Source organism: Gossypium hirsutum, chromosome A08 (genome assembly GCF_007990345.1).
Source record: "Gossypium hirsutum isolate 1008001.06 chromosome A08, Gossypium_hirsutum_v2.1, whole genome shotgun sequence".
Lineage (NCBI taxonomy): Eukaryota > Viridiplantae > Streptophyta > Magnoliopsida > Malvales > Malvaceae > Gossypium > Gossypium hirsutum.
The window spans coordinates 87,269,650-87,281,233 of record NC_053431.1 but is presented as its reverse complement, the minus strand read 5'-3'; the positions used below and the strand labels follow the sequence as shown (position 1 = coordinate 87,281,233).

The following is an 11,584-nucleotide window of genomic DNA, read 5'->3' as shown; positions in this document are numbered from 1 at the left end:
GCACCCTCACTATGCCCAAAATTGGTACCAAATTGATTAAGTACTGTCCTTATGTCTAAGATTTAAAAATATTTTGAAATATAATTCCTTTTAAAACATTCGAATGGTTCAAGTTAGTCGTCAAAATTCTCTTGTTTCAAAGGAATACAGCATCACATCTAACACGATAGGACACGATCCTTTATACCTTCGAAAACACGATCAATTCTTGACTTCCAAAAGCTCATACATTGAAAATTACAAAAGGATGTCCAATTATTTAGTCAACAAAAAGTCGAAACCCAACACGGTAGGGCACGATTGCTCGAATTTCCAAACATTGAACATTACCTTGTTTTAGAATTTAGGAAATACGGATGAAATTTCAAAGGAATATTTGATTATTTCGGACAAACGGAAAATCGAAACCCAGCACAGTAGGGCACGATTTCCCGAATTACCAAACATCAAACATTCCATTTGTTTTAGGAGATTTTCAAACAAACATTTGTAAAACCGGCTCAAAACGCATTTTACTTAGTTCGCATGCGGTACAAAAACAATGAAACCAATAAAATTGGCCCAAATGTGTTGGAGAAGAAAGCATAGTATCAAGTACAAAATGAATATACATGAACATAAAATTACCTTGTTGAATGACAAAGATAATAATTCGAACATGCAATTTGAAATATACAATGATGATAACTTCCCAACATATTCAAACAATATAAACAATCAAAACCGAATACATACATATACACATTTTTTAATATTTGCATAGCAAATTAATAAAATATAAAAAAAATTTGAATGATAATAAATGAATTTAAAATAAATGAAGAAAAGAAAATTTGAAACCAATCCATTTATATAATTTTAACCTAAATTATATGTGCAAAAAAAAGTCTAACAAAAGGCCATGCACAAGAAAATTTAAAATAAAGTATACAGTAAAAATAAGTGTAATAACATATGGACAAGTTATAAAATGAATATTATGTAATAAGAAATTTAAAATAACTGAGATACAAAATAGTTTAAAATAGCATGTATTAACTTATTGACAACATACATGAGATGAAATCTTAATAGTGTTAATATATAAAAATAATAATAGATGAAAGTGTTAAAAAAACAAAATATATATATAGTAAAATAAAATTTTTAAAAGCGATAAATTATATATAAATAAATTTGAAACAAAACATACATACATGAATAGGTTTAAAAGAAAGTACATAAAATAATATAAAATCATCAATATTTACAAAAAACATAATGTACAATAATTCAACATTGATGATGTAGGAAATATTTACATATATATAAGTGTAAAAGAAATATATATATACAAAACAATATACATGATATACAAAAACAATATATATATGAATAAATAATATACATAAAAGACAAGTAATTTAATATAAATAATATATACAAAAAATAATAACATAATATTTGAAGCAAAGAATATTTATAGAAGAGAATTTCAAAATAAATAGATTATATAATAAAGCACAAGGAAATGAAACTAAAACAGTGAAATCAATAAAATAATTTAAAATAATATACTGAGATAATATGTCAAAAAAGAATGATGAATAATTCATAAAAATACAAAAATATAAATTAAGGAACTTAATTGGCATAAAAAACAAAATCAGAAGGATAATTTACAAATAAATCAAATTGTTAAGACAGAATTTAGGACCGGAGTAAAATGCGCTCAAATGATTAAGGGTTAAAACTGAAAATGTCCCAAATCCAAAATACTGAGTTCAGGCAAGGACCACATTGAGTTGACGTGCAAAATCCAGGGGTAATTTTAAACCAAAAATAAAATAAAATTCAAATACGGCCGAATTAAAAGTCGGTGCAACAAGGAGGGACTATCCGCGCAAATATCCCCTCACCGCAAAAACACGCGGATCCTGAGGGTACTCGGGTCGGGTCATCGATTTTGGCCTCTAAACGATGTCGTTTTGAAGCATCTTGAGACTAGAAACAGTATCATTTCTTGGTTACCATGAAACCCCAAAATTTTTCTAAACCTCATTTGAAACCCTAAAATAAAAAATATATAAAAGTTCTTCCATTCTTCTTTCTACCTGGCCGACTCAAGGGCCTCATCAGCGTCCTATGCGCCTCTACCCGTCGTGGCTCATGGCTCGGGAACAACGAAAACAAGAGGAGCCCTCCCTTGGTCCAATATCTACGCCGGAGAAAGGTTCTCCGATGATCGAAACCGCGGGTAAGTTCCCTTGCTACTCTCCTTTATTTGTTTTTTGAAAAAGAACTTAAAAGCATAATAGAGAAATCAACATAATATGAATCGTAAATCACCTTCAACCTTTGAGTGAATTCTTTGTTTTCTTTGTATTCGAAAAAAAAATCAGCCCCGTCTCTTACAACTGTTTGTTTTTAGGCTTTTATAGCCGAGAGAAAAAAAAGAATACAAATATATTTGTTTTCTTTGTTATGCTGCTGTTGTCTTCTTGTGTTTGTGCAGGTACCACGTTTGCTGGCACGTAGGGGGTTAACGTGGAGGTGGTGCATGGAGGCCATACGGAAGCTGCTGGTGGCTGCGGCGCTAAGCAGAAGGCTAGAGTTTCTATCTTGGTTTTTGGTTTTTGGGCTAAGGTTAGTCTTGGGCCAGGGTAGTTGGGTTTAGAATTGGGTTTTTGGGTATTGGGCCATTGTAATTGTTTTGGGTTGTTTTGTAATATTTGGACAGATGGACTTTTTATTTATTTAGTCTCCATTTTGATTTTTTAGTCTAATCCAAATTTGTCTTATTACATATATCATAATAACTAAGTCCCTATACATGTCACTCACTCAAATACACCAAAGGTTTATCAATACCCCAACAGTAATAGCTTGATAGTGTGATGTTGTCTCCGACAATTTCCAACCCCGAGCCGACCTAACAACACTAAAGAAATGAAAAGGAGGGAGTAAGTTAAGTCCATATGAAAATAATAAGCAATATGCCAACATGCTTCTCAAGGTAATACGACTATAATTACACTTTTACTTATTTTATGGTCATGCTATTTTTCTCGAGTCGTACTCACTAATTTATTTATATCTGGAGATACGAAACTCTAAATTAAGATCCTCTAATTTTCCATAAAACTATACTCACATATCTTCTTACCATAAAATTTTTAGCATTTTAGTCTAGCCAATAAGTACAGTTTATTCTTTAAAGTTACCCATTTTTCTCTATTTGACAGTTTTGACCCCTCTTCACTAAAAATTAATTATCTCATAATAAGGGACTCGGATGATGTTCCCATCTATTTCTCTTGAAAATATACTCATTAAATATTTTAAGCATATAAATTATAGCCTATAACTATTTTTTTTTACAATTTTCAATGATTTTCTCAAATCATAACAGCAGATTTCAAAATCATTATGACTCTGTCTCACAATAATTTAAATATCTCATAATTTTGATATTCATTTTTCTTACATCGTTTCTTCAATGTGAAACTAGACTCAATAATCTTAATTTCATATTTTATTCATCCTCAAATTCAATTTACATAATTTTTGGTGAATTTTCAAAGTTGGACTATAGTTACTGTCCAAAACAGTTTTAGTACAACAATGATGATGACTAAGTTCATCACACCTTCATTTCTTTTAAATTAGTAATCCATGCATTTATAAACATATATCTTAGTCCACTAAATTAACACAACATCATTTCACAATACTCATGGACTTACCATTCGTGGATTTCATATTCAATTGAGTTTTTGTACATACTTGTACTCATTCGTAACATGACTCAAGTTCGTTCTCACCAATGACATACCTCATTGGGACCATCATCAATTCCTTCCTTGAATTACCCGTTGAACACTAGGAACACTAATGGATACACGGAAACTTGCACATAGTGCCATATACGTAGCTAGAACCAACTCATAGCGTGTAAAGTATGTAGCTAAAGCTACCACATATTATATAATGCTCGCATTTGAGCTACTCACGGGTCTGTACACAAAGTCAGCACCTGGACCCCAAAGCATTAACATAATATGCTCGCTCAACGAGTTACTCATGGGCCTGATCATATAGTCAGCACCCAGACCCACATTACATATATCACTTATCTCATGAACTAAAACACAACTCATGAGTTCGGACCACATTATTTCTCATGACATATCTCATGTATCATATACTATTCCTGAGATTCAAATGGGGTTTCTTGTCTAACTCAATGTCGTTGCACTTGCTTATAATATCATTGATTCTTCCAACATACATTTTTTACTTTCATGATAGTAATAAAATATTTAAATGTACATATTATCAAAGCATTAAAATATGTTGCAACATCACATTATTTGCTTATATACTTACTTGTCGAATCTTCATCAAGAATATCCGTATAATCAATCATACAATTTATATAATAATAACGATAAAGCATTTAATATTCAATTATAACATTACATTATTATTATCACACGAACTTACCTCGAATGAAAATTTCGGCCAATTATTCTATTTTAGTTCATAACCTCGTGCTTTCCGATTTAAGCTTGAATCTTTGTTTTCTTGATCTATAATGATAAAATCCACTATTTTAATCATCATATTAACCAATACATTTCATAATTTATACTTTGGCAAAATGACCATTTTGCCCCTAGGCTTTCACAAATTTACGATTTTACCCCTAGGCTCGTAAATCAATTTTTATCGAATTTCATCACTACCCAAGCCTAGTCAAATTCTTTTTATACTAGGAGCAGCCCATAATTCTCATTATTACTCATACTTATCACTCATTTTGTCATCTTTACAAAATGGTCCATTTTAGGTGTTTTCATGAAAATCCTTTCACAAAAGTTGTTTATTACACAACCATGACTCATTTTCTTCCATAAAAATTCAGAAAACAACACAAATATTCACATGGAAAAACCCTAGACTTTCAACCATTTTGTAAAATAATCCCCCCATTAGCTAGCTCATGCTACAAGGGTCCCAAAAACACAAAAATCAACAAAAATGACCATCAAAATGACTTACTAGTAAGGGTTGCAAGTGGTTGAAAATTTCAATATTCCATGGAGGTTTCTCCAATATTTCGACAGAAAAAGGAAATGGAGAAGAGAAATGACCACTTGTTTTATTTTATTAGTATTTACTTTTGTCATCAAATACCAAACCATTACCAACTTTGACTATTTTGTCAATTCTTGTCCCCTGTGGCCAGCCACCACTAATTTAAAGGCCTATTTGCACTTTAAAGACCCCTAATTATGGTTCTCTAGCTATTTAACACATTTGGCTAGCAAAACAAAACTTTTGACCCTTATGCGATTTAGTCCTTTTTCGTAATTAAGCTCACAATCGCTAAAATTAATTAACCAAAATTTTCATGCACTTGTATAATCATGCTATGACACATAAAATAATATTAAAAATAATTTCTCCAGCCTCAGAATAGTGGTTCCGAAACCACTATCCCGCATTGGCCCAAAATCAGGCTGTTACAGAGGGAATGAAAGGGTCATATTTATAGGTGAAGAGAGGTGGGTAGTTTGCTAAAAATAGCTAGGTTTAGTCTCTTCAAGTCTCTTCCTTGGATGGCCGGCCACAACTAGTGGAATTTGAGCTGATTTTTGCTTGATTTTTAAGCAAATTAAATGCCATAATAACTCAGGACTGAGACTCGGTCAATCGTAAATCTTCGGGCAAATCTCTAATATCTTTAACAATGCAAGGACCTTGTGTAATTAAACCAAAAAGTTGCTTAAAATAACAGCCATGTGTAGCCGAATTTGGGTTGACTTGGTCTTCAATTTGGACAGTTTTGTAATCTAACAAAGCTATCAAACCTATCCAAAATAAATTAATAAGTTAAAGGAACAAAGAATAAAATTTAACCAATTTAAATAATTAATTAAAACCCAAATTATTAATAAAATATTTTAAAATGAATTATTAAATATAATTTTATATTTTATTATTTAATTTAATCATGCATGGCCCATTTTATTTCTTAAAAATATAATATGCTCAAATCAATATAAAATAAGCCATTTTATGCATGAAAACTATATAATAAAGCATAAAATCACATTTTAATAATTTCTATGTCTTAATTTCATATTTTCACATATTTCATTAATTTATTAAACTATTACTTAGTTTTAACAACGAATTTAAGTAAAAAGGTGATAAATTACATAGGAAAAATCCTATATATTTTTCAATTTACAATTACATATGTCCAATCAGTCCCTCCGCTAGCTTGTTGAAACCGAAAAAGAATTGCATGTTGAATCAAAAATGAACATAATGAATAGAAATAGAGAAATGGAAAACATTTAGAAATGATTATAGTTTTCTCCAAAATGGAGAAATGGAACCATTTAGAAATGAATGTGGTTTTCTCAAAATGGAAATGAAAATGAGAAATGATTCATTTGCAAATGCAAATATAATTTGACTCAATACAATGAGACACCCGAATCCCCATCATAATACATATGAGGGGAAGCACGCCCTATTAGCTCCTCTCCCTTTCCTAGTTGAACTAGGAATTTATTTTTCTGTTTGAAATACACCTCTACAATTCAATAAGGGTTCTACCTCCTCTCCCTATAAGTAGATTGCATTGGTAGAGCTATTTACACAATTTTAAGAGATTTTTAATCTATCGAAAGTAGAGAAAATTTATTCTCAACTATTAAATATATTTTTCCAAATAGAAATTCTACGAGTTTCTGTTAAAGAAGAGAGATAATTTTCATTTTAACCCCATAAGAAAAATAAAACTTTTTCTAGTTTTTTGTTTTGATTCAATTGGTTCGAGCCCACACTCAAAGCAATTCGTGGTACGAGAATAGCAAAGAAGATCGTTTGGTTGAAAGCTGGAAAACATCAAGGATTCATTTATTTGAAAACATAGGTACGATTTCAGTCTAAGGTTTATTGCTATAGATATCACAAACCGTACTGATTTTCAAAATTTTAATTTGCTGTTGTGCAAGAAATCATTTTCAAACTGAGTTCTTTCCAATAATTGGTATTAAGAGCCACGTTGTGCTATGTTTATAGCGTAAACTGAGATTGAATCTCTCTTCATCTTATTTGATTAATATTTGATAAGATGTGACTGTCTTGTAATTATTCGCATTTTAAGGGAATATATATGAATGAATGTATATAATTATTTTATTTTTATGGATGATAAAGTAATTTTTCCAAAGTTGTGATTCGTAAAATTTATTGGTAATTTAATTTGTTTTTTGGGCATGTATATTTAGATTGTAGACTATCTCCACACAGGGTTTTATTTTATCATTTATTTATTTAGAATAAAATATATAAGCCAGAAACGAACATAGGAATTTTTGTAAATTTTTTTCCCAGCAAAACCCTAGAAACAAGACGACGAAAACCAGACCTAGTGGAGCCGACAATGATCCAGTGGTGGTGGTCAATGGTGGCATGAAAACAACGATGGAAACGTGAACCAAAACCGCAGCAAAAGATCATAGTGGCAACATTAAAGACCCAATGTATGCTTTGGGGTGAATTTTGTAATTTTATAATTTTATTATTTTTCTAGGATAGAATCATGAAAATTTTGGCTAATTAGAGTCATTTAAATTTTATGCTTTTATATTTATGAGATAAGCATGATGATATTTATATAACTACAGATAAGCATATATAATGATATTTAAATTTTATGTTCATGCATATATGAGATAAGCATATCATATAGACTAGGGAAGAATGCCACATGTACTTGTCATGCATATATTGATCATTCATAATTGAAATTGAAATTAAAAACCTTGTATGTTTATTAAAATATTGAGTGGGAGAAGGTCCCTAAATAAGACCTACGGCCTCTATCAATAGTCTCTTGTGATGACATGAAACGGACCTGCCCCAAGGTGAACATTGTCATGTGGACTGAGGAGATTTCATGAAATTAAGTAGAATTTTCTTATGGTCGTATGATAGTTGCACCGGCCTCTATAGTAGGTATTATTATTGAAATTTTGTCTTAAAAGAGGAAAACTAGTCACAGCATGCTACTCGGTGATATTGTCCTAAGATAAGTCATTTGTGGTGCATGATGCGATAGGTGTTGACTTAATGGTTATACACCCAAGATCATCTAATTAAGTAACTCCACAAGGAGCTATGCTTAAGTTAGAATGATGGTCAAACGTTGCACAATTATTAGTACGTGTGAAGGCCTAAGGAATTAGGCTCATCTACTAATTGGATGGAAATCCATGTTCTTACTAGTTGATCATGATCATCCTAAAGTGGCTTGATTCAATGGGTGTAGGAATTTTTGTTGCAACGGCTTACAAATGTTTTTAAGGTTTAATGTAAGATGCATGCATCATATTAATGCATATCATAATGTTGCAAAACGTTTTCAAACATTTGTTTAATACAACGATATTAATATATGAATGTTTTATTTTTAGTTTGAAAATAGTACCAACTCCTTTATTGAACATATTCATTGAAAACAAACTAAACGAAAATAACTATAAGGAATAGAAAAGGAACTTAATGATTGTTCTCGGTTGTGAGAAACTTAAAATAGTGACATTACAAGCCTTTTCTCATCGGGACGACCACCATACGACATCGTGGCGTGAATCATGTTTTGGTATATTAAAGTCATTTAGTACTTGATCCTGACACAGCAGATGATATCTAGGGGTCATTTAGCGCCACCACATCATCATGAACTCAAACACGCATTAAAGCTAACACACTGTCTCCCTCAAACAAAAATAAATCTTTCTGTTGAAAATTTTCAACACTAAAAAAGAAGAACAATTAAAGAGAGAATTTCTTTTAGGGTTGAGGGGTGTGTTGAGAGAGTTTATGGAATAGGGGAAGGAAAACTCCCTTTATATAGGCAACTGGTTGGGCAAGAATTTGAAAAATATATATGTATCACGAGTAACTAAAAATAACCTGAGATTCTCGGGATGTCTGAAATTTGAGGACAGGGTTCCCAGTTCCTGGAAAATTTTCACAGGTTGGGGGGTTGGTTGGAAAAGGGATAGGTGAAAACGCAACATAGAGAACATGTTTTTAGTTGAGGTGACAGAAATTTGCTGAAAGCGCATCCTATAGGACACTATCAAATTGAACTTTGTGTAACAAAAAAAGTAGGTATTTAATTGGAATAAAAAATTTTCAAGTACCATATTGAACTTTCAAGCCAAACTAAGATACCATTTGGTATATTATCACCAAAAATATATTTAAAAGGCCATCAAACTTTTTCAAAAAAAAAATACTCCTATCCTTTCTTTTTCTTTTTTTTTTTTGCACTTAATTGATTACTCAAACCATAAAAATGCATCAATTAAGCTCTCCTACTAACGTTGACTATTAAATTTAACATTGACGGTTAATTTCTGTTTTTTTATCAAGTGTTATGCCAAACATGAATTGCTGCAAAACATAAAAAAGGCATTACTATTTTCATGATTTAAAAAAATCTATAAAATCATAATATAAAATATGAAAAATAATAAAATTTATTAACAATTTTTCTAAAATTAAAAAAAATCTCAAATATTATAAATTAAATCGATAAAATTTCAAAAACTTACAAAAAATTATTAAAAAAATTTTAAAATTCTCAAAAAAAATTACAAAAAATTACTTAAAAATAAATACTATTAAATTCAAAACATTATAACAGTAAAAAATATAAAAAATATAAAAAAATAATATATATAATTACAATAGAAAATTGCCTCCTAATCACCATCTTCATCAGCTTGGTAGCCCTTTCTCCAACATTGGATTACCACCGGCATGCACAACACAAACTCTTAAACCGAAGTTAGCCCAAGATTGGTAGTGACAAGGATGGTTTGTTTCCTTGTTCAATTTTTTCCTTTTTTAACTTACCACGATTATTCTTTCCTTATTCACAAGCATTATTTACTAATTAAAATGAAACTACAAAGTTAGGCCAAGAGGGTTTAATTGGTAGAAGTTGATGTCAATGATTGAAGATGAATGGTTTTAAGTTTTTTAATTTTTTTTAAAAATTTTTACATTTTTTATAATATTTACAAATGTTGACTTTTTTTATATCTGTTTATAACATTTTTGAACTTTTATTTTTTAATAATTTTAATATTTTTTTATAATTTTAAAAAGTTTAGCCACATTATTATTTTTGCCATGACGCGTAATATAGACATCGCACGTGGCCAAACAAATACTCAACCTTAACATTTAAGAGTTAACAATAATTAAAGTGTTTAATTGCTGCATTTCCACATTTTGAGTATCCAAAATCAGGTACTTAAACTTTTTTTCAAAAAAAGTTGAACAGCTTTTTAAACCCTTAATAAATATTTCAAATAAAATTATATTTAATCTTTATATTCAAACATTTTCAATTAAAATTAATAAAAAGTAATTAGTTATATAATATTTTAATTATTATTAAATTGCATTATATTATAATATAACCAAATGTTAAATATAATACTTTTTTAATTAATATATGGAAGTTTATTTTTTTCTAAAATTTACTAGAACACTCATAATTTTAGTTCCAAAGAATATATTCGAAGAATCATAACCATTAAATAGGACTCACATATAATGGGTGTCACACCCCAAAAGCTGGAATAACAAATTTGGGTTTGTGAAAATTAAAAATAGTCGCGCCCCGATTTATAAGGTTATTTTTGTGTATTTGTAAATAAATTGAGGGTTTGAGACGGATACCCAAATTAGGGTCATGAATAATTAATTAAATATAATAAGGCTTTATTTTATTAACTAATCTAAAATTAAACTTAATTACGAGAGTTATTTTGAAAATAGTGTGTTTTAATTGAGTTATGACCTAATTACAAAAGAGGACAAGTAAGGAGTGACCTAAAGGGAAAATTGCCTAATTTTTGGGAAATTAGTCTTCTACTAGGAATTTCCACCGTCTTCTTCATCCCTCTTATATTTTTATTATTTTCGGCAAACCTGTTTTCAAACCCCAAAATATATGTATGGTTCAGTGTCTAAATTAAGTAAGAAATGAGTTATAGGCTTAATGGTTAAGTGTTAGAGAGTCCTTAGAGATCCAAGTTTGAGGTCCCTTCCTCCCATTTTATTATTTTCGACAACCTAGGAAAAGTCACACCTAATATATATATATATATATATATTTATATATATATATATATATATACGGTTAGGTGTTTAAATTAAGCAAGAAATAAGCTATAGGCTCAATGGTTAAAGCGTTAAGTGCCCCTCCAAACTCAAGTTCAAGCCCCCCTTCCTCTTTTATTTTTGGATTTCAGCGAACCTTAGGGAAAATTGCATGTGCTGCCTCCTAGGAATTTAACCAATTCTTTTCTAATTAGAATTCATATATTGTCTTTCCTCAAAATTCCAATAGAATTAGAATTCCACCATCTTTTTCTCTTCTTTTCCTAACAAGATTTTCATATTGTCTTTTTTCAAATCCTAATAGAATTTTCTCTCTATATTTCTATTTCTTCTCTTAATCTTTCCTTTCCATTTTCTTTACATCATATTTTCATCC

At 30.0% G+C, this 11,584-nt stretch overlaps 1 long non-coding RNA gene across 1 annotated transcript; it reads left to right on the top strand.

Annotated features, from left to right (window-relative positions):
* Positions 1-913: 913 nt before the first annotated feature.
* On the top strand, positions 914-2,759 carry LOC107921294 (uncharacterized). Its single transcript, XR_001691009.2, has 2 exons — positions 914-2,236; positions 2,495-2,759. It is a non-coding gene; the product is annotated as an uncharacterized lncRNA (long non-coding RNA).
* The last annotated feature ends 8,825 nt before the right edge of the window (positions 2,760-11,584 follow it).